General features: G+C 45.4%; 2 protein-coding genes across 3 annotated transcripts in view; one reads left to right on the top strand and one right to left on the bottom strand.

Annotated features, from left to right (window-relative positions):
- Positions 1 to 6,374, bottom strand: part of SERPINI1 (serpin family I member 1) — an 86,953-nt gene extending 80,579 nt beyond the window's left edge. Inside the window, exon 1 of one of the 2 annotated variants that reach the window (XM_073626150.1) lies at positions 6,217 to 6,374. The gene's annotated coding sequence lies outside the window, so the exon portion shown is untranslated. The remainder of the gene's footprint in view (positions 1 to 6,216) is intronic. The other variant, XM_073626149.1, reaches the window with a different exon arrangement.
- Positions 6,375 to 6,417: 43 nt separating this feature from the next.
- The window catches only part of PDCD10 (programmed cell death 10), a 69,786-nt gene continuing 52,796 nt past the window's right edge, over positions 6,418 to 23,407 (top strand). The window contains exon 1 of the mRNA XM_073626151.1: positions 6,418 to 6,725. The gene's annotated coding sequence lies outside the window, so the exon portion shown is untranslated. The remainder of the gene's footprint in view (positions 6,726 to 23,407) is intronic.

The raw sequence follows: 23,407 nt of genomic DNA, 5'->3' as shown, positions 1-23,407 counted from the left end.
AAAAAAAAAACAAAAAACAAAAAAAAAAACGGTAAACTGTGCAATGAGTCAGGATCAGTGCATTGCCAGTTTTTTTTTTTTTTAGCCGTATATGGCTTGGTGGTGCGAAGCAGCCCTTGAAGGGCAGGAACTTTCAGACTAAGGCTCGATTCACACCTATGCATGTTGCTTTTGAGCGTTTTTGGAGGTTTTTTTTTTCATGCTTGGCACGTTTTTGAGCAGCGTTTTTGCCGCGTTTTTGCCGCGATTTGCATTTTGCGCTAGTGTAAATGGAGCCTTAAAGTGGCTGTAAAGGCTAAGGCTCCATTCACACTAGCGCGTTTTTTGATGCATTTTGCATTTTGCAGAAATGCATGGGAATTTTTTAACATGGGTTCCTATGGAACATGTTCACATCAATGCTTTTTTGTATCTCTGCGTTTTTGGAAAGGGTCGGGGACTTTTTTTCATGCAAAAAGCAGCGTTTTGCATGTAATGGATTTCAATGGACAAGCATCAAAAACGCAAGTGCACCGTTTTTGCAGCGTTTTTTGCAGCGTTTTTGGTGCGTTTTTGGTGCGTTTTTGCCATTTTTTTTTTTATTTATTTTTTTTTGTAATTTTTTTTTAAGACTGTAAAAAAAAAAGAAAAAAAAAAAAAAAACGCCGCAAAAACGCTACAAAAACGCTGCTCAAAAACGTGCCAAGCATGAAAAAAAAACCTCCAAAAACGCTCAAAAGCAACATGCATAGGTGTGAATCGAGCCTTAAGGTTTGTGACCTTCATGCATTCTATGCATGAAGATTGCAAACCTTCAGTGTGCAGCTCCCCCTTATCCCCCCTAATACTTACCTAAGCCCAAGCTCAATGCTCAATCCAGTGACGTGCACAAGACCCAAGGTTCTTCCTCCTGATTGGCTAAGATGCAGCAGCATGAGCCATTGGCTCCCGCTTAGAGGTGCACCAAAATTTCAGCCGCCGAAAACTATTATTTTTCATTCGGCCAAATGAAAAAAACACAGGCGATACCGAAAGGGGGCGTGGTACACCCTGGGTGCCACCCATTGTGGGAGTATCATCCTGGCACGCCCAGTCCTCCACTCCATCCTTCTCCCCTCAATCTCCGCGTTTCACGTAGCTGAATTGCCCGGGCCGCAGCAACAATGTCCCGCTTCCTGTGATAGACAGCACACTGACCTAATGGTGGGACATTGGATCAGCGTGACATTTTACAGAAGGCGGGACATTGTTACTGCGGCCCGGGAAATTCAAATCCAGCTCCATGACACACAAAGATTGCCGCTGATGCGGGCACAGGCAGGCTGCATATGATGGGCACTGGTAAAGCTGCTGGGCACTGGCAAGCTGCATATGATGGGCACTGGTAAAGCTGCTGTGCACTGGCAAGCTGCATATGATGGGCACTGGTAAAGCTGCTGGGCACTGGCAAGCTGCATATGATGGGCACTGGTAAAGCTGCTGGGCACTGGCAAGCTGCATATGATGGGCACTGGTAAAGCTGCTGGGCACTGGCAAGCTGCATATGATGGGCACTGGTATAGTTGCTGTGCACTGGCAAGCTGCATATGATGGGCACTGGTATAGTTGCTGTGCACTGGCAAGCTGCATATGATGGGCACTGGTAAAGCTGCTGTGCACTGGCAAGCTGCATATGATGGGCACTGGTAAAGCTGCTGTGCACTGGCAAGCTGTATATGATGGGCACTGGTAAAGCTGCTGGGCACTAGCAAGCTGCATATGATGGGCACTGGCAAGCTGCATATGATGGGTATTGGTGGGGCTGCTGGGCACTGGCAAGCTACATATGATGGGCACTGGTGGGCTGCATATGACGACAATGGTGAGGCTGCTGGGCACTGGCAAGCTGTATATGATGGGCACTGGTGAAGCTGCTGGACACTGGCAGGCTGCATATGATGGGCACTGGTGGGGTTGCTGGGCACTGGCAGGCTGCATATGACGGGCATTGGTAGGGCTGCTGGGCACTGGCAGGCTGCATATGATGGGCACTGGTGAGGCTGCTTATGACGGGCACTGGTGAGGCTGCATATGATGGGCACTGGTGAGGCTGCACATGATAGGCACTGGTGAGGCTGCATATGACGGGCACTGGTGAGGCTGCATATGACGGGCACTGGTGAGGCCGCTGGGCACAGGCAGGCAGCATTGATCTCTTGTATCATGTCAGCTAGAAGTGCATGAAGAGATGGTTAGAGACTGAGGACATGATACAAAAGATGGCTAGAGACTGCAGACTTTTTCTTGACCTTTCTTGCACTAAAAGGTGCCAATAATGGCCAACAATAAATTCATATTAATTTAATCTGATGATATTAAATTAAAAAGTTGAATATAATTCAATTACATATAAAAATATCATTTTTTTTTTTTTAAACTGTCATTTTTGGTATCGGTTTTCGGCCTAGTGCATCCTTCATTTTCGGTACCAAAATTTCCATTCGGTGCACCCCTACTCCTGCTGCTGTTAATCACAGCCAGTGGGGCAGAGAGGGGACGGGGCTGAGCTGTGCTCTCTGTGTCTTATGGGCACAGAGAGCTGGCTTGGTAATGAGCACACACAGGCACCAGCAGGGGACCTGTGAAGAGGAGGAACGGGGCTACTCTGTGCAAAACTACTACACAGAGCAGGCAAGTATGACAAAATATTTTCCTTAACAATCACTTTAAAGTGATTCCTTCCATAAAAGTCAGATTTGTGGAGTGCAAAACTAATAATTGTCCTGTGGGCAGGTGCTCCCTCCTGAGCTGTGGATCTCTGCAGCTCCTCCAGAGTTACCATGGGCCTCTTGGCTGCTTCTCTGATTATTGCTCTCCTTGCCCGGCCTGTCAGTTTAGGTGAATGGCCATGTCTTGGTAGGTTTGCAATTGTGCCATACTCTCTATTTTCCTATGATGGATTGAACAGTGCTCCGTGAGATGTTCAAAGCTTGGGATTTTTTTTTTATAACCTAACTCTGCTTTAAACTTCTCCACAACTTTATCCTTGACCAGTCTGGTGTGATCCTTGGCCTTCATGATGCTGTTTGTTCACTAAGGTTCTCTAACACACCTCTGAGGGCTTCACAGAACAGCTGTATTTATACTGAGCTTAAATTACAGACAGGTGGACTCCATTTACTAATTAAGTGACTTCTGAAGGCAATTGGTTCCACTAGATTTTAGTTAGGGGTATCGGAGTAAAGGGGGCTGAATACAAATGCACATCACACTTTTCAGACACTTTTTTTTTTTTTTTTTTTTACAAATAAAACAACCTTTAAAACCATTTATCATTTTCCTTCCACTTCCCAATTATGTGCCACTTTGTGTTGGTCCATCATATAAAATCTCAATAAAATACATTTACGTTTTTGGCTGCAATGACAAAATGTGGAAAATTTCAAGGGGCGTGAATACTTTTTCAAGGCACTGTACGTATACACACACACACACACACACACACGTTTTTCCTTTTCATTTCTATTTTAAACAGAATAGTTTGTTTGAAAATGTGCGGGTTTACATATAGTTTAAACTTAGTTGTATATTGTTAGGGAAACCCAGTTTGCAGCTGTGTATTAATATTACCCAATGGACAGATTGTAAAGCTCCGCGGAGCTGGAGAACATGAAAAACAACAGAAAATAAATGACGGGAGACAAAACCTCTCAGAGAAGGCATTTGGTGTCATTCTGCCTGGTTCTATAATAAGAAAAAACAGGTGATTTACGTTATAGACCTGTTTTTTAAGAGCAGGCTTTCTTTTAGCAGCGAAATCAACTTTATTGAACAATTTTTCCTGATTGCAGAAACCAGTACATTGTGAACAGGTAGCACAGTACACAGCACTAGGGTCCCTGGTTCAAATCTTGGCCAGGGCACCATCTGCATGGCGTTTGCAAGTCCTCCCTGTGTTTCTGCTGGTTTCCAAAGACATGTTTGTAGGTTAATTGGCTCGTGTCTGAATTGACCCTAATGTACAGTCTGTGTGTGCAAATTGGCTGTGCACGTGTGATAACATTCTACATTGTGGTCCCAAGAGCATGCTGCCTGTCGAGGAGAGACTTGGTGACCAGTTTTTTACAAGAACAAAAAAAAAAAAAAAAGTTGCCAAGAACATTCTATGAACAAGTATCATTACCTACGTGAGAAAATCCTTATATATTTTAATGAGGACTGACCTAAAAAAAATCCATTATCAAACTAAGAATACATATCGCCAATTGTCTATGTCCTACAGGTAGCTATTCTAAGCACGCACTTTTCATTTACATGCTCTCGTTTTGTTTTTTCTTTTCTTGCATCAGTGACTTAGAAAAGAAGTTACTCAATCCAGATTTACAAATAGAAGATATTGTTGTCTACAAAATATTTTTATCCTTTATAAACGGATTTCTCATCCAATACAATAAACATGCCACAGTTTGGTGCTGTACTTTCCATGCTTGTGATGTGTGTGTGTGTGTATATATATACACACACACACACACACACACACACACACATATACATACACACACACACACCTATAAATGAGGACCAACTTTGTTTCTCTAGAAAAAAAAAATATATATATATATTTTTTTTTTTTTTTTAAGAGAAACAAAGTTGGTCCTCATTTATAGGTGGAGGGCCAGCTTTGTTTTTATGAAAAAAATATTATAAATAATAACAAACATATATAATATAAAAATATATACACACTTTTTTAACTAAAAAAAAAAAATTATATATATATATATATATATATATATATATATATATATATATATATATATATATTTTTTTTTTTTTTTTTTTTTTTTTAATGTATTTATTTTTTTATTTACAGGAACAAAAAGTGTCCTACTGTATGGGCATAGATACTTTGTTTGTATGATAATTTGTATTTATTTTTTTCAGAAGCAAAGTTGGTTGTGCACAGATTTAACACTTAATTGTTTATTGATGGAGTTATTTATCAGATAGGGATCTGTTATATACTGGAGAACGATGAACTCTTTTTTTAGACTTACATTTGGATTTCTGAATATAGACATGAGGGATCACTGGGATTTTAATTCTTTTAAAAAGTGGCATTAAACCTAAAAGCAAGCATTTACTATACTGCAGCTTCCCATTTTTAGATGTGGCTGCATTCGGTTTCTTGTTTAGGCTTTCTTCTATTTATTTTCCCCGTTCATCTGGCCAGTAAGTTTGCTGTTTTTCCATCAAAACAAGCTGTCCTGCAGATGTATCAGTTACAGGAAGGAGACAAACCAGTAACCACTGGCAGGGGTGCTTACAATGATCATCTTTTATTAATGAAAAGCCTCTATCTCAAAAGCAAAATAATGGTTCGCTGTAACTGCTTATAAAGCGTGAGCTGGAGTTTAGCTTCAATTTTTTAGTGTATTTCAATCTGCTAGTACATCTAGGGCAGTCCATACATGAGTCTGTTTTTTTTTATGTTCAATTAGAGGGTTAAATGGAAAAAATGTCCCGATTCCCCCATCCAAACATTCCAGGATGGGGGAATCCTCCCTGTTGAATCTTTACTCTTCTAGTGGGGAGACTTCCCCTGCTGTCAGAATCCAGGATTAGCGTAGCAGGCTATAGCCAGCAGCACCGATCATGCAGGTAAAACCTGACAGGGCTGTTGTACAGACATCGATCGGCAGATGAAATTTTCTAGAACCACAGTGCTCACACATGGATTAAAATGTGGTCGATCCCTGCTAAACTGGATGAATATCATTCTATATGGCCCATTTAACGCTCCCCATTCCCCAGACTGACATTGCTGCTGTTCCTCCTGTGCTCCTTCCTGCAGAGTGGGGGCACTCTAATACAGGAAGTGTGTTACAAGGCTAGATCAGCAGGTGAAAATGGAAGGGGGAAAACGAATGCAGCCACCCCATCTAATGATAGGTAAACTGCAATATATTACATTTCTGTTTTGGGATTAATACTGCTTTAGGTGTATAGTGCTGAATGGAAGTTGTTGAGTACTATAGGTGTAGTAGAGTATACAGTAGGGCCCATGGTAGTGGTAGGTGAGGTGTATTCTTCAGATGAGGGGTGTGGAGGTGAGGCGAGTGAATAGACAACCCTGTCTGATGACACAGGTCGTGCTGTCACAAGGCTTGTGGTCACCATGGAGACCAGGGCAGTAATGAAGAAGGATGACAGGTGTATATGCCCCCCTCCTATAATCCATCAGTCAGTAGTACATACCCCAGCTCCCGAAGATGCTGCGCCGCCTCCTTCTCCCTCCAGCTGACTGCAGGCTCAGCCTCCCTGCCTCAGCACCGCTTTTCCCATAGAGCCCACATGTTGCCATCCGACGGCCAATCCTCTGCTGCCCGCCCACACCCCCGCCGCCCATTGGTCGCCAGCTCCGCTCTATCTCCCTGACTTCCGCTCCCTATTTGACAAACCGCATGTTTGTTATGACAGGCGGAGGCCGCGCACAGCCTCTCGGGAAGTGTAGTTCCTCGGCCCGGGCATAGTGGCGCTGTTCAGCCAGCAGACGACTACACGTCCCGCCGTCCCTGCCGCCGTCTCCTCCGTATGTGGTAGGCACGCCCCCTCGAAAGGTAAACTCGGCCGACTAATTCCGGGCAACGCCTTACTTCTTCTTCAGGACGGCGGACGCTTCCTAGAGCGGACTTCCGGTGCCAGGGGAAGCGAGAGCGGAGGACGAAACAGGGGGGGATTTGCCGAGCCCGCTGGCCGGATCACAGGTACGACACTTCCCTCCCTTCTGTCCATTGCACTGGCCGCTGCTGAGTAATGCTAATCCGGGCCTGGAGGTGTCTGCTAATCCCTGCCGGCCTCATTGCAAACCGGCCTGACACCACCACAGTCCTTCCTGACACAGGCCTGGCCTCATTGTGTCATCGTACACCACAGCATACCTACCTACCACGGAGGGCAAGAGGCTGGAGGAATGAGATAAGGGGGAGGCTGGAGGAATGAGGCAAGGGGGAGGCTGGAGGAATGAGGCAAGGGGGAGGCTGGAGGAATGAGGCAGGGGGGAGGCTGGAGGAATGAGGCAGGGGGGAGGCTGGAGGAATGAGGCAGGGGGGAGGCTGGAGGAATGAGGCAGGGGGGAGGCTGGAGGAATGAGGCAGGGGGGAGGCTGGAGGAATGAGGCAGGGGGGAGGCTGGAGGAATGAGGCAGGGGGGAGGCTGGAGGAATGAGGCAGGGGGGAGGCTGGAGGATTGAGGCGGGGGGGTGGCTGGAGGAACGAGACGGGGGGGGGTGGCTGGAGGAACGAGACGGGGGGGGTGGCTGGAGGAACGAGGCATGGGTGGGAGGCTGGAGGAACGAGGCATGGGTGGGAGGCTGGAGGAACGAGGCATGGGTGGGAGGCTGGAGGAACGAGGCATGGGTGGGAGGCTGGAGGAACGAGGCATGGGTGGGAGGCTGGAGGAACGAGGCATGGGTGGGAGGCTGGAGGAACGAGGCATGGGTGGGAGGCTGGAGGAACGAGGCATGGGTGGGAGGCTGGAGGAACGAGGCATGGGTGGGAGGCTGGAGGAACGAGGCATGGGTGGGAGGCTGGAGGAACGAGGCATGGGTGGGAGGCTGGAGGAACGAGGCATGGGTGGGAGGCTGGAGGAACGAGGCATGGGTGGGAGGCTGGAGGAACGAGGCATGGGTGGGAGGCTGGAGGAACGAGGCATGGGTGGGAGGCTGGAGGAACGAGGCATGGGTGGGAGGCTGGAGGAACGAGGCATGGGTGGGAGGCTGGAGGAACGAGGCATGGGTGGGAGGCTGGAGGAACGAGGCATGGGTGGGAGGCTGGAGGAACGAGGCAAGGGGGAGGCTGGAGGAACGAGGCGGGGGGTGGCTGGAGGAACGAGGCGGGGGGTGGCTGGAGGAACGAGGCGGGGGGAGGCTGGAGGAACGAGGCGGGGGGAGGCTGGAGGAACGAGGCGGGGGGAGGCTGGAGGATTGAGGTGGGAGGGTGGCTGGAGGAACGAGGCATGGGGGGAGGCTGGAGGAATAGACAGGCAGCCTACCTATCCTACACTTCTGATGTCCACCTAGTGGAGGAGAGGCTGGAGGATAGACACACAGCCTAAGTATCCTGATCTTCTTTTTGCTCACTTTATGGATGTTACGCATGCATCCTGCCTGCCCTGGGCTTCTGGTAGCTATTCCATGGAGGATAGACACACAGTGTACCTTCCCTGGGCCTCTGTTTACTCCATGCTGGATAGATACAGAGGCTACCTACCCTGAACTTCTGGAATCCACTCCATGAAGGATAGACACTCAGCCTACCTGCCATGGAATTCATTTGTTTACTTCATGGAAGATCGATACAGAGGATACCTATCCCGGGCTTCTGGTGTCCACTGCACAGAGGGTACACACAGTCTTCCTTCCCTCAGCCTCTGTTTACTCCATGGAGGATGGCTATAGAGGCTACACACCTGAGCTTGGTATCCCCTCCATGGAGGACAGACAGCATATCTGACTTGTGCTTCTGGTGGTCATCTGTTCCTGGTTGAATAGACCTTAATCTGCCTATCCCATGGGCTTCTGATGGTTCTTCACTCCAAGGAGGACAGACATGCATTCTACCTGTCTTGGCTTCTGGCACTCATCCACTGTATGGAGGACAGACACAGCCTACATGCTTGGGCTTTTGGTATTCACTACAAGCTGGATGCGTAGGGCCTACCTGCCCACATGCTTCTGGCAGAATAGAGACAGATGCTACCTGCTAGCATCCACTCCATGGAGGATACGCACACAGCCTTCCTGCCTTGGGCTTCTATTCACTCTAGAGGTTAGATATACAGCCTACCTACCCTGAGCTTCTGTTCACTCTGGAGCAGGGGTCTCCAAACTATGGCTTTCCAGTTGTTCAGGAATTACAAATCCCATCATACCTGTGAATGTTAAAGTTTTACAACGCGTCATAGGACATGTAGCTCCGCAACAGCTGGAGGGCCATAGTTTGGAGATCCCTGCTCTAGAGATTAGTCACAGCCTACATGCCCAGGGTTTCTGTTGTTTTCATGGAGGATATATACACAGCCTGTCTACCCTGAGCTTCTGTTGTTCACTCCCATGGAGGATAGACACATTGCCTACCCTGGGCTTGTGGTGTTCAATTATTGGAGGATAGATACAGAGGCTACCTATCCTGGGCATCTGGTGTTCACTCAATGCAGGGGTGGGACTTGAAGGGGCTCGATGTGACTTGCTGCAGTTGCCCACCCCTGCATGGGGGATCGACACACAGCCTACCTCCCCTGGGCTTCTGGTGGTTTCTTACTCCTGGTTGAATAAATGTAACCCACTGCCTGCCCTGTGGTTTCTGATGGTTAAATTCAGGATAAACATACATTCTACTGTTCTTGGCTTGGAGGATAGACACAGCCTACAGGCTTGGGTTTTTGGTGTTTACTCCAGGCTGGACACACATGGCCTAGCCACAAGGCTCCTGGTTGACCCTTAAAGCGGGGTTCCACCCAAATTTTGAACAATATCTGTATGTATTCTCTTCCTTGCCTAGATGCTGACATGCCGTTTAAAAAAAATTTAAATCGCTGTAATTACCTTTTTTATTTTTCTATTCTTCTTTGCACTTCCTGGTTCTCCTCCCGTGGGAGTAGGCATGTTTCTAGCCTCTCCCAGACTCCTGGGAGCTAGTCTCAGGCTTCCCAGGTGCCACTGAGCATGTGCGGGAATGAGAGGTGAATGCTGGGAGCACAGCATTCACCACATCCAGGAAATAAATGCTTGTGGGCTTCAAATGCCCACAATGAAGATGGAAACCGCCTGCAGTGAATAATATGTTATTCTTACCGACGACATCTGACACAGGCAGACATATTACACACAATATGTGAGTATGTAATGCTGAGAAGAAAAGTTTGTGAATGAACTCAAAAAAAAAAAAAAAAAAAAAACGATAGATAGGTGGACCCCCTTTTTAAGCAGGATAGATATAGAGGCTACCTGTGCTAGGCTTCTGGTGGTCATCTGCTCCATGGAGGATAGACACCCAGTCTTCCTGCCCTAGATTTTTGGAATGTATTCACTCCTGCTAGTAAAGTCACACAAACAACATGCCTGGGCATCTAGTTGTCATCCACACTCGGCAGAATAGGACTGTGTACCTACCTGGTGGTCATTCGTCCTGGTAGGAAATACACATGGCATACCTACACGGGGCTTCTGGTATTCATCCACACCCAGCAGAATACCTGGGGTGTCTTATGGTCATCCACTTGGGATAGACGCAACCTACCTGCTGGGTCTCCTTGAAGCTGTACAGAAGTAAAGTTAGTGCTTAAGTCCACCCACTGCTTTAAATCGGGGATGGATAATTAATGTGGAATTTAGGAGCCAGCAGGATTTTTGGTTTTAGGAGATATCTACATTAACAGCAACAAAAGAACCTGAAAAGTTAGGTATTTTGTTAGAGAGCATTGGCTGCTTGGCTCCCCTGATTTGTCCTGCTTTGCTTTATATGGCCTTATTGCTGCTGAGCTGTGTGACTGTGCAGGTCAGATCATGGCTCATTGCAAACTCACTGGTGCCTAGGCCAAGAGAGAGGGAATGGAAACGTGACAGGAGGGTGCAGTCCTATACATTATTTTGTGTAAGTGCCTTGTAGAGTTACGGTTCTAGTGCATTGTTTCTCAGCCTATTACAATGAAGTACCCCACGAAATCTAAAAAAAAAATGTCTTAAGTACCCCTGTCTTGTGAAAGTAATTTCTATTGTTTGGGTGTCATGGTTTCTGTGTGTAATGTCACTATATGTTTGGAAGGATCCGTGTGTGTGTTTGTGATGGTTTTTGTTCGAGTGCAATATCCTTGTATGTGTGCATGCTGCGAACACGCACATGATCCGAAATTAACACACAAGTAGACACATGCAGCCTCATCAGTGCAGTTCCCACCAAATGCAGCCTACCAGTGCCTGGGTCATGATCTCCCGCTTTGTCACGTAGCTTGTATTTAAATTGGCCGCCTGAATGGCCGCTGTAACAAAGCCCCACCTCCTATGATACACGCCGCACTGATTCAATTGGATCAGTGTTCCGTCTATCACAGGAGCACCTGTCTAGGAGGCAGGACTTACAATGCTGAACAGTTCAGACCAGAGCTCCATGACAGAGGGAGATCGCCGCTATGTCACACACGAGTAGAGGAGGAAAGAGGATCGGATCCAGGAATGGTGTTCCTGCAGGATCTGAGCCCTGCTTATGGTGGCGCCAGCTCTGAGCGATGTACCCTCTGTTCTTGGTGCATGTACCCCCAGGAGTACACGTACCATGGGTTGAGAAACCCTGTTCTAGTGGACTAATGCCGCGTACACACGGTCGGACTTTTCAACCGGACTGGTCCAACGGATGCCGACGGACCAAATCTGGCGGACAATACGATCGTGTGTGGGCTTCAGCGGACTTTTTCAGTCGCAAATCTGACGGACTTTAGATTTGGAACATGCTTCAAATCTTTACATCGTAACTCAGCCGGACGTAGAAATCCGCTCGTCTGTATGCTAGTCCGACGGACAAAAACCCACGCTAGGGCAGCTACTGGCTATCAACTTCCTCATTTTAGTCCGGTCATACGTCATCACGTACGAATCCGTCGGACTTTTGTGTGGTCGTATGTAGTAAAGTCCGCCAAAAGTCTGTCGGACTTTTGTAGCCGAAAAGTCTGACCGTGTGTACGCGGCATAATGCCGCGTACACACGGTCGGACTTTTCGTCTACAAAAGTCCGACAGCCTGTCCGACAGACTTCCTGCGGACTTTCGGCGGACTTGCAGCAGACTTTCTAACGAACGGACTTGCCTACACACGACCACACAAAAGTCCGACGGATTCGTACGTGATGACGTACACCGGACTAAAATAAGGAAGTTCATAGCCAGTAGCCAATAGCTGCCCTAGCATGGGTTTTTGTCCGTCGGACTAGCACACAGACGAGCGGATTTCGGGGTCCGTCGTAGTTACGACGTAAAGATTTGAAGCATGTTTCAAATCTAAAGTCCGTCGGATTTGAGGCTGAAAAAGTCTGCTGAAAGTCCGGAGAAGCCCACACACGATCGGATTACCAGCCAGCTTTAGTCCGTCGGCGTCCGTTGGACTTTTGTAGACGAAAAGTCCGACCGTGTGTACGCGGCATAAGAGTTAGTAGCAGTTTGACTTTAGGCCTTTGGTGTTTTATGGATAGCATTAGCTGTTAACTGATTAACTTTTTGACTGGAGTCGGTGATTGAAGAGGACCTGTTATGACTGGACTCCTCATTAATTTTTCAAGTGATCTAGCTTATGTAAGATTTACACTTGCTCCTTTTTATTTACTTTTATTTTGTTTAAGGTTAACTCTAGGAAATCCTAGGTCAAAGGTGAGTTAGGTCACCTGATCCCTGCCTAACCTCACACACTGTCTCCCAGATCTATTGTCCAGTAATGAAACTCTGTATGTAAATTTGTAAACCCTACAAGAAAAGGCAAATGTTAGCCTACTGCGTATCAAAGTGGAATTGAACCTGATGGGTAGGAGTTTGAGAGAAGAGACCCAACTGGTCTATTCTGCCTATGCTTCTCTCTCTCTCTGTCTCCGCATATGTTTTATGTCGCCACTCTGTGCCATGATAATGTGACCCCTGTGCATGGGAGTGGTGTCACTGCAGCTCAGGCAATAAAGTGGTGATGGAGCAGTTTCTTTGTGGACCTTGTGTTGTGCACTGGTCCAAATCATTTGGTGGGGGAGGAATTATGGTGTGGGGTTGTTTTTCAGGGGTTAGGCTTGGCACCTTTGTTCCAGTGAAGGGAACGCTTAAGGTGGCAGCATACCAATACATTTTGGACGATTTCATGCTTTGTGGGAACAGTTTGGGGATGGCCCCTTCCTGTTTCAACATAACTGCACATCAGTGCACAAAGCAAAGTCCATAAACACATGGATGAGTGAGTTTGGGGTGGAGGAACTTGACTGGCCTGCAGAGAGTCTTGACTTCAACCTGATAGAACACCTTTAGGATGAATTAGAATGGAGTCTGAGCCAGGCCTTCTCATCCAAAATCAGTGCCTGACCTCACAAATGCGCTTCTGGAAGAATGGTCAAACACTCCCATAGACACACTCCTAAACCTTGTGGACAGCCTGCCCAGAATAGTTGAAGATGTTATGGCTGCAAAGGGTGGGCCAACTCAATATTGAACCCTACGGACTAAGACTGGGATGTCATTAAATGTGCATGTAAAGGCAGGCGTCCCAATACTTGTGGTAATATAGTGTACTTCCTTGGGTTCATAAACTGGAAAGCCAACCTGGGAGCCACAGCAATGCAGATAGAACAATCGTTTAATGGAAAGAAGTGCATGAACATCAAATATTTAAGTAATTCATAAAATGCCAACCACAGTGTGTAGCCTACAGTTTCCCTTTGAATGATGCCGTGGAGGACCCTGCGATTGAAAGAGAAGTTGGTCACATGGTTTTGAAACCTCTCCTGATCAGGCTGTCCTCCTCCTCTTGGTGTATTTGCTACCCCCCCCCCAAATGCAATGAATGGTGCTCTGCTTTCCTCAGATTCCCATCTCTGTGTAAACATGTCTGGTTTTTATTTATTTATTATTATTATTATTATTATTATTATATTTTTTTTTTTTTTTTTTTGCACTGTTATGGCCACAATAAGGCAATGTGTCCCCCCCCCCCTTCTTCTTCCTTTTTTTTTTTTTTTAACAGACAAATATTGATGCAGACTAATCATATTGATCCCTGCATCAATATGACAAATTATATTGATGCAGGGATCTCCATCCCCCCACCCCTCACGCGCTACTCTATAAGTCAGAATACTCCGATCAGCTTTGTGGCTATTGGCTGTAAGTGCTGATCGAATGCTGATTTTTTACCATCCCTGTTCCTGCTGAATGTTTTTTGGTCCGTGTATATTACCCTGCCTTACTCTTTAGTCTCAGGCCTCTCTTCTGCAAATGATGCTCATCAGCTACTTTGATGCATTGTGTCTGTGTGGGTACTTGGCAGTGCAATTGTTTGAGATGTCTGTGGTGCACATTTGCAAATGTTTACATTTTCCTTTTGTGGGAACACCAATAGTCTGCACACCACTACCAAAGTGTAGCCCTGACAATTGTTATCTGCCAACCCAGACCGGTTATCAGAGCTTTGTGATGGAACAGTTCTAAACACCTAATACGCTATAGATGACTATACTCTGTACATGGTCAGAGTCTAGAAACAATCTCCTTGAAAGCATACAAAACAAATGCATAAGGGAAGGGGGAGCAATCCCTTTTCCAGCCTTCTCACTACATTGGGGTCTGTTAAATAAAATTGCCCTTTGGCTGCTATTGTATACATTCTTCTTATTATGCAGGATTTGTATAGCGCCAACATATCAAGTTCAGTGAGGTAATAAGGGCTCATTTACACTTGCTTTGACTTCAACACACATTAAAGTGCCTACCACTTCAACATGCTTTTTTGATGTGTTTTTGATGCTACGGTGATGCTTTTTGAATCTTTATTGAAGCTTGGCAAATGCCGTGTGTGTCCTGATTTTCTGTTTTGTTTTAAAGGGACCCAGTTGAAACCCCAGCTCATTGGTGCCTTTGTTCAGCAGGTCTCATGCTCAGTGGTAGCCGCCAGGTCTGCTGGTGCCCCCGCTCAGTGGTAGCCCCTAGGTCTGCTGATCCTCCCCTGTCTCTGGTCCCCACTCATCTTGCGCTATAGCGTTCACATGTTGCACACCATGCGTGCTGTCTGCTTGTTGCTCCCCTCCGAACCCTGCGAGCCATCCTGCAGGGATGTGATGTCTACAACAGACTCTTCCAGAATATATATACACATAACTGGAAGTGACTGCTGATGTCTTTCCTTTTCGCTTGTTGGTTTCCCAGTGCATCCTGGGATATTTCATACCTGCAACACCTTCAAAACAAAGCTAAAGTTGAATAAAAACCTCTCAAAAGCTGCAAGTGCAGCTAGCGAGCTTTGTCATAGACTTCTATGGTTGTTTTTAGCAAAACTTTGAAGCACCAAGAAAGCAACATGTAAACGGAACTGTAAGCTTTCTATTTTATTTAGTCACAGGTGCTTTGATTGGCTTTCAGAGTGCTTTAAAAATGTGACAAATTCCACATTTTGAAGCAAGCGTAAACCAGCCCTAATGGTTATGAATTTGCTTCACTTTTAAAGGTCAGGACTAGGATATTTTTATGCTGCAGTATTCATTGCTATTTTGGTTAACCAAGGCTTGATAGCTTACTGTTTTTGTCATAGGACCTCAAATAGAATGACTTACTGGTAGTTCTGCCATAGTTGACAAATGATTAATTGGCCCCTGGCATAAATTTGCCCTTTATATCAAAGGGTCAGAAAAATACCTGTAGCAATCAATTCTTTCTAATGCTCAGTTCGCACATCAATGCAGGTGCAGGAATCGTAGTGCTACCCACAACCACCGGCAGTCAAAACTAACTGCTGTTCATTCTGAATGGGAACCCCGTGCATCAAAAAATGCAGCGTGTTTGCGGGTGTGGAAACCACAGAGAAATCACATGGTGCGAAAGCAGTAGTTACAGTAGATTTTGCTTGGAATTCTCCTTTAAACACTTACCTCCCGTGCTATAGCCAAGTGATGGCTACAGCGTGGTTGGCCAGTTCTAGGAGAACGTTGTGTGATGTCCTCCTGTGATCGCACCCGCCAAGGTGTGCTCTGTGAGTGCAGTGTCCTTTGGACACTGCTGATCACAGATTGAGGTAAAGAGCCAATCAGCGGCCCTTTACCACATGATCAGCTATGTCCAATCACAGCTGATCACGATGTAAACAGAAGCTGGTTATCAGCATTTTTTTTCATGCTGACAGCGTGAGGAGAAGAGCGCCAATAACCAGCTTGTGTAAAAGGGACAGGGCACTATTTATCACTGTCTAGATTATCAGATCAGTGCAGCTCAAATTTGGTACAGTGTTGCATGACTGCTCAATTGTCATACAAGGTGTGAGAGCACTGAAAGCTTAAAATTGGCCTGGGCAGGAAGGGGGTGAAAGTTCCCAGTAGGCAAGTGGTTAATGGTCCCATAATCTATTTCATGAAATTGTTTTTATGTAATGGTTTTTATTTTTCTACCTCCTTGTGACACCACCTGATCTGAACCTTTCCTTTCCCCCCTCTCCATTTTCAGTGCACATTCATTGCAGTAATGTGCACTGCTCTATGCTCACTACAAATATCAAATCCCTAGTACTTTGCCCTTCTCAGGGCAAGGGGGCTGCTGCATAGTAACCTGGTACATCCTAAATACAAGGGTAACATGTTATTAATGGTGAACCTATCCTTTAAGGCTGGGTTCACACTACTGCCGGATGGGGCTCGCAGCAGGGTCCGGTGCGTCCCTGTTCTCCATTTCAGGCCGGAATTTTTGCCTGAATTCGGCCCTAAAACTAAGCCAAAAATGCACGGGACTCCTGTGCAAACCGCTCCGCAGCCGCAACGGAGATATGTGAACGGGCTCAATTGAGAGCTGTCAGTCTCCTGTCATGAATTGGCTGTGGAGAAACCTACATCCAATTCATACTAGTGTAAAAACTGTCAAAGATCTTTTGAATAGTGAAACGCTTGCAATAGTTCTGGTGATCAAAAGATAATTTTCAGGGCACACTGGGACATTGATCTGTAAAAGGAAACTAAGCATTGTCTTTCTTACATATTCTATACATATGTCTTTGACATTTTTGCTCTTGAAGCTTTAATTATCAGGTGTGGTAGAAGTTAATAATATACTTCAATAAAGGCCACTGCAAAGAATGTAGAAACTTCTTTGTAGAATTAGACAACTGTACATGGCTTATATATTGTTTTTTCCCCCTTTTGCAGTTGTGGTTATTTTATTTTTGAGCTTTTATGATTATCCTTTAGGCTGGGTTCACACTATTGCGACTTGGGTGTGGGTTTCCCCACATCCAATTTGCATAGTAGATTGTGACTGGCTGTCTATGGAGCCGGTTCACACATCTATGCAGCGGCTCTGGTGCGAATTGCACAGGAGTTCTGTGCGTCTTTTGGTCCATTTCGGTCCAAATTCAGCCTAGAATTTGGGCTGAAATTGGACCTGAAACAGTGAATGGAGATGCACCGGAATCCTGCTGTGAGCCGCTGTGTTCTCCAGTGTAAACCCAGCCTAAATCCTCTTTTATATGTATGAAGGGACTAAAAGCCCAAATCAGAGGTTGAGCTTCCTTTTTTAAAACTTCTAGTTGCTTGGCTGTTATGCTGATCCATAGGCTTCAGGCTTTTGAGTTGCTAGGTCAGTGACACAGAAATACAAAGGACAGACAAAGCTGGGCAGCTAGCATTTATAAACGGGAGTTATGGATGGCAGTCCCCAGGCTTCCCTCAGCCTGACACGATGAGGCTGATTTACTGAAGAAGTTGAGAATCTTCACTAAAATTGTGTGTTTAAAAAATCCAACCATGTAAAAGGCATCTTCATTCATCCACGATTGGCTATTCAAATAGTTGGGAATTTTGATTTTTATGTGATAATAGAAATGTGTGTGAACATTCACATTTATTTTAATGTTTTTTTTGTTTTTGTTTTGTTTTTGTTTTCTTTGTAACTATTCTCGTCTCCTTTAGTAAACCAGCCTCAACCTGTCGCCAATGTGCAAGTAACGATGGATGGTGTGCCCCTTCTACCTGTAAGGGGTGTCTTTTATAAAGCCTTGTGTATAGCATTATAGATATTTGACCAGTGGCTAGTTAGCCATCGGTGAAGCTCAAAGCATTTAGCTTTACTTGATAGCTGCCAAACCTCTCCATGACAGACTCTCAATGAACTAGATGTATTAGCACTAGAGCTGCACGATTCTGGCTAAAATGAGAATCACAATTTTCCCAAGGCGTTTTTTAGGACAGCATCTGAGAGATAGTGACTTCTCCCACCGGACCACAGGAAACACCACCTCCCTCCAGATCTTTAAAGGGAGGCACCTCCCTACCACATCTCACTTTTTGTGTTTCCTTCGGCCCGGAGGGAACATCTTGTGGATGGGAGCCAGGACCTCTTAGGTGCTCCTGAGAGACAGGGTCTCCTCTCTTCATTTTTCCTCCTCTTTAGAGACCTTCAGCCCTCCTATCTTACCAGGGCTTTGGAATCGGTGGGTTCGGACTCCTCTTACCTCCTAGGTGCTCGGTGAGAGCTGCAGAAGATCCGGTGACCTGCACCGTTGTCCTGGGAGCGATGGCTGCGCATGCACTGCCGCTATTTTTTTGCACATGTACAGGCCATGTCTGAAGTTAGCTAATAAGCATTTGAATGATTCAGAGGAGAACTGGGTGAAAGTGTTGTGGTCTGATGAGATGACCCGCTCCATTGTCCTGGGAGCGATGGCTGCGCGTGCACTGCCGCTATTTTTTTGTTGGCCGAGAGGAATTCTCGGCCCCCCCAGGAAGTGACACTTCCTAATAGGGCACCGGGTGAGCGCCCGATGTTATTTCCAGTGGCGGAGGCAGGGCAGAAGCTGCCGCCTATTTCTGCTTCGGTGCAGTGGCACTATGGGAGTCCGGAAGCGGCGTGTGAAGCCACGAGTGGTGCGCAGCACACTTGCTAGGTAAATCAATGAAGTATGAGTTGTTTGTAGCTTAACATTTTATATATTCTGTAGGCATGGAAAGTCTGGTGGCTCATTGAGCAACGATGTTTCAGTCTTGTATTGCTTCCATTCTTCAATATGTTAGGGGGGGGGGGGGTAGAGAAACGCATCAGGTGGCTGTTTCTTAGCACGGGGACTGTGTGGACATATATCAATGGCATGACTTTTACTGAGGATTTTTTTTTTTTCTTTTTTTATTGATACAGTTGTTAAGCAAAACAAGCTCCTTGTAGCTTTCACCTGGTGCAGTGAGGGACCTAAGCGATAAATACAAGACCTGAAGCAGTGCAAATTTTATTTAGAACTTTTTCTTGTTGGCCATGGCGTTTTTTGCTCGGGTATAACTTTGTGCATCATATCCCAAGTCTATTTGATAACAGATGAGAACCTGTCAGACAATGACCATAGCACAAGTGTAGTACTGGTATTGACATTCACACCAGCCGGCAGCTACAGTGAGGGGGATAAAGTATTTATTTGATCCCCTGCTGATTTTGTATGATTGCCAACTTACAAAGGAATGATCAGTCTATAATTTTAATGGCAGGTTTATTTTAACAGTGAGAGACAAAAATATCCAGAAAAACATATTTCAAAAAAGGTGTAAATTGATTTGATTTGCATTTTAATGAGTTAAATAAGTATTTGATCCCCTATCAATCTGCAAGACTTCTGTCTCCCAGGTGTCTTCTATACAGGTAAAGGACCTGAGATCAGGAGCACTTTCTTAAAGGGAATACTCCTAATCGCAGCTTTTTACCTGTATAAAAGACACCTGTCCACAGAAGCAATCGGATTCCAATCTTTCCACCATGGCCAAGACCAAAGAGCTGTTCAAGGATGTCAGGGACAAGATTTTAGACTTACACAAGGCTGGAGTGGGCTAAGACCATCGCCAAGCAGCTTGGTGAGAGGGTGACTAAATCAAAGGGCAATGGACAGGGCCATGTACTGTCAAATCTTGTGTGAGAAGCTCCTTCCCTCAGCCAGGGCATTAAAAATGGATCGTGGATGGTTATTCCAGCATGTCAATGACCCAAACCATACGGCCAAGGCAACAAAGGAGTGGCTGGAGGTTCTTTTCCAAATCGTAATCGAAAATGCCGTTGCACGACAGTTACGATTTGGAAAAGAACCTCCAACCCTAGGTGTTCAGAAACTGCCTGCTAATTGTAGGTCTTACTCAGCCTTAGAGGAACTTCAGTCCCGTCATTAGTGACTCCATCCTACTCCCAACTCGGATGAGAAATGCAATAGAAAAAAAATTTAAAAAATTATATCCCAGTTGTGCAAGAGGGAGGTGGAGGAGGCGGGCAACATGACCTTTTAGTTTTTAAGGTGAAGATCTGCTTTTATTCTCGCATATAATTTTCAGGTTTTCTTTGGCCACCTTATCAGTCCTTGGATCTTCATATTCTATCATCCTGATCAGTCCTGTTTTTTGGCATGTGTGGCCTCATTTGGTCAACTACACAAGCATTGCAACAGGTACCCCCATAAGGAGATTTTTCCATTCCCTCCTTAATGCGCCCTTTTTTTTTTTTTTTTTTTTTTTTTTTTTTTACAGCACTCAGTCTTTTTGGGTATAAGTATCAGCATGGCACAACTTGACTTGCCAATATTTGCCCACTTTTCTTTGCAAAAACACTTCAAATCTGTCAGATTGCGAGAGCATCTACTGTGCACAGCCCTCTTCAGATCACCCCACAGATTTTCAATCTGATTAACCCCTTCCCGCCGACCTTACGCACATCTGCATACTCTTTTGGGGGTACCGTTGTTTCGAGTGGGCGATCGGCTATCCGTATATAACCACCGATGCAGCTAAAAGCCGCTCGGCTGTTATACCGGAGGAGCGGGAGGGGACGCCCCCCTCCCGCCGCTCTTACCGGGCCTCCCGTGCGAACGGGAGGCCCGGTGTCCAATCGGCTGCCTCCGGCGGCTGTGGGCGGGCTGGAACGAAGCTGTGGGCGGCTTCGTTCCAGCCTTCTCAATGTAAACGTGGAAGCGACGTCATGACGTCACTTCCCGTTTATTCGGCTGCCAATGGCGCCGAATTTTAAAAAATACACAGTATTCAGAATCGCCATTTTCGGCGATCTGAATACTTTGAAGTGCAGAGGAGGGATTGGGGGTCTTTTAGACCCCCGATCCCTCCATAAAGAGTACCTGTCACCACCTATTACTGTCACAAGGGATGTTTACATTCCTTGTGACAGCAATCAGCAATAAAAGTAAAAAAAAAAACTTTTTTTTTTAAACACAATTTATAAGTATAAAAATAAATAAAATAAAATAAATAAACAAAAAAAAAAAACTTTTAAAGCGTCCCCGCGAGCTCACGCAGCGAAGAAAACGCATACGGAAGTCGCGCCCGCATATGTAAACGGTGTTCAAATCACACATGTGAGGTATCGCCACGATCATCAGAGCGAGAGCAATAATTCTAGCCCTAGACCTCCTTTGTAACTCTAACCTGGTAACCGTAAAAAAATTTAAAGCGTCGCCTATGGAAATTCATAGCTACCATAGTTTGTCGCCATTCCACGAGTGCGTGCAATTATAAAGTGTGACATGTTTGGTATCTATTTACTCGGCGTAACATCATCTTTCACATTATACAAAAAAATTGGGGTAACTTTACTGTTTGGATTTTTTAAAATTCGTGTCACTTTTCCAAAAATTTGCGTTTAAACACCGCTGCACAAATACCGTGTGATATAAAATATTGCAACAATCTCCATTTTATTCTCTAGATTCTCTGCTAAAAAAAATATATATAATGTTTGGGGGTTCTAAGTAATTTTCTAGCAAAAAATATGGATTTTAACTTGTAAACACCAAATTTCAAAAATAGGCTTAGTCATGAAAGGGTTAATCTTCTGGTGAAGCCATTCCTTTGTTGATTTGGATGTATACTTTGGGTCGTTGTCATGCTGAAAGATGAAGTTGCTCTTCATGTTCAGGTTTCTATAAGAAGCCTGAATGTTTTGTGCCAGTATTGACTGGTATTTGGAATTGTGACATCCGACATGGTGATTACAGCAGCAGGAAAAGTAATCTGTCACACTGAAATTGTTTGGTCAAAGGTAGACTATCTCAGTTGGTGCAAAATCGTATCCCGTTCATTCAAGTCGGATGGAAGTAGGACTGATGTTGCAGGGCAAAGTCGGATAGCCAGTTGTTTGTACCAGTGTGAACCTGGCCTAAGATGTTTCTACAACTTGGAGTCCACCTGTGGTAAATTCGGTTGATTTAAAATATATAGACAGGTGTGTGCCTTTCCAAATCATAAGGTCCCACAGTTAACCGTGCATGTCAGCACAAACCAAGCCATGAAGTCCAAGGAATTGTCTGTAGACCTCCAAGATGGTATTGTATCGAGGCACAGATCTGGGGAAGGGTACAGAAAAATTGAGCAATGAGCACAGTAGCCTCCATCTGTAAATGGAAGATGTTTGGAACCACCAGTACTCTTCCTAGAGTGGGCTGCCTGCCCAAACTGAGCGATCGGAGGAGATAGGCCTTAATTGGGGAGGTGACCAAGAACCGTTTCCAGATGCTGTAAAACTGTAACAGTTGAAGACACGGACCACAACTGCAAACCTTTAGGTAGATGTACTCCTAAAGTTTGTGTCCCGCTACTGAGGTTAGTGATGTAGGCGCGTGTGTTATAGGACTAGTAATTCAAAATGGTAGCGCCTGCAATGGAGAAAGCGTTGTGTTCTTGATTTGAGCACAACAGAATCTGTAACTGTTGTGCAACAGCATTTTCAAATACGATTTGGAAAAGAACCTCCAACCAGAAAATCTATCTAAGATTGGCATATAAAATTTGAAACTACAGGCTGTTTGTGCAAACGTAAGTCCTGGATGACCGCATGTATCGGAGGAAGTCGTCGCTAGTGTTTGCACCGCCATTCAACGAAGCCTGGGAAAATCAACACCGAGTGCGTGTCGTGAAGTGCAGATTTCACAGCCCACTGTCTGGAGAATTTTGGGAGAGGAAACTGAAAATTGTTCCATACAAGTGCAAAATCTCTCTGACCTTGACCATACAAAGCGCTGTGAATTTTTTGTTATGGAAATGCAATTTTTTTTTTTTTTTTTTTTCGCTACGTTTCACATGCGTGGTCAGGTAAATCGGCAAAATGTTCGCTTTTGGGGAACAGAGAATCCCAGATTTACACTGCAACATGTTTGAGATTCACCCAAGGTAAATGTCTTCTATGTCCAAAAATGTGTATGGCCCCTTCTTTTTTCACGAGAGAACCTGTCACGGGAGGCTCTGTTCTGGATATGTTAAGTCTTTGGTTGATGCCACAGTTACAGGACGACAGTGACCACTTTATTCTCCAGTTGGATGGTGCACCACCACACTGGTCAGGTGACGTGTGAGATTACCTTGATTGACCTCTTTCTCACTGATGGATTGGATGAGCTGCAAACTACAACGTGCCCCTGACTTCACACCCTGTGAATATATCTTGCATGTCAAATCAAAAAGCATGGCCGCTTGCAGTGCTCATAGGGCTGGAGAAGATGTAGGATGTTCTGGGACCCCTGTGGATATAGGGCGGAAGTGATGTCAGCTTGGGGGCAGACTGCCTATACATCTCGCAAGCAGCTGTGGATTTGGATCTGATTCTTTGTAGTTCAAACTGAGCCTGTTCATTTTGTATGGACTCTAATAGCAATGAAAAGGTATCGGTATCGACGCAACTCTAAGTACAACCAACCTGTTTTTTTCGT

This window comes from Aquarana catesbeiana, linkage group LG04, assembly GCF_042186555.1.
Source record: "Aquarana catesbeiana isolate 2022-GZ linkage group LG04, ASM4218655v1, whole genome shotgun sequence".
Taxonomy (NCBI): Eukaryota; Metazoa; Chordata; class Amphibia; order Anura; family Ranidae; genus Aquarana; species Aquarana catesbeiana.
This window is presented reverse-complemented; position numbering and strand designations above follow the sequence as displayed.